Here is a 740-nt window from a genome sequence, read left to right on the forward strand (position 1 = left end):
TAAGAATCGAAATTGCAGTAATGTCAAGCACTTCTTGGGTATTTGACCAAATCATAAGCGAACATGTATGCTCACGCACTCACAGATACATTTGCAACTGAAAAGAGTCTGAGAAGATAGCCTCAGCTTACCATTGATTTTGATCCGGATTGATGGGCTATCATTATCTGCTGCGAAATCGATATTGTAGCCGGGCACATCCAAGCAGCTGTGCGAGTCGGAGAGGGATCATGGAACTCTTTTCACGTGGCTTTCCATCTGTTATCATGCAGGAGCTCAATTGGACATGCAAGAAAATGGGGAGCCCGCGCGGCTGGTAGTGTGGCCGAGCGGTCTAAGGCGCTGGATTAAGGCTCCAGTCTCGACGGGGGGCGTGGGCTCGAATCCCACCACTGCCATTGCTACTGATCAGCTGCAACGGCGCAGCTTGTTGAAATGCTGCTTCCACCCCTGGCGTCCTTCTGTTTAGAACAAAATTTGGTTTGCCTCCCGGGGAATTAACTGTGGAGTGGGAAAGTGCCAAATTGTCTCTGCTGTCATGATCGTGCTCGCCTCCCGCGTGGAAAATTGCAAACAGCTGTACTGTTGCTTTATGTTCCAAGCATGTTGAGATTTTAGTGGAACCGAATGGAGACTGCTATTTCATCGCTGTTGTGAAACAAAGTCCTGCGGTGAGTCGATTCATCGTTATTTGGCTTTCTGGCGAATGGGAAAATCGTTCCGATGAATTTTGATGTCAT

General features: G+C 48.2%; 1 non-coding gene across 1 annotated transcript; it reads left to right on the forward strand.

Moving 5' to 3' along the window:
- Positions 1-315: 315 nt before the first annotated feature.
- Positions 316-398, forward strand: trnal-aag (transfer RNA leucine (anticodon AAG)). Its single transcript has one exon. It is a non-coding gene; the product is annotated as a tRNA-Leu (tRNA).
- Positions 399-740: the final 342 nt, after the last annotated feature.

The sequence above is a fragment of the Hemiscyllium ocellatum genome, unplaced genomic scaffold, assembly GCF_020745735.1.
Source record: "Hemiscyllium ocellatum isolate sHemOce1 unplaced genomic scaffold, sHemOce1.pat.X.cur. scaffold_660_pat_ctg1, whole genome shotgun sequence".
NCBI classification, from domain to species: Eukaryota; Metazoa; Chordata; class Chondrichthyes; order Orectolobiformes; family Hemiscylliidae; genus Hemiscyllium; species Hemiscyllium ocellatum.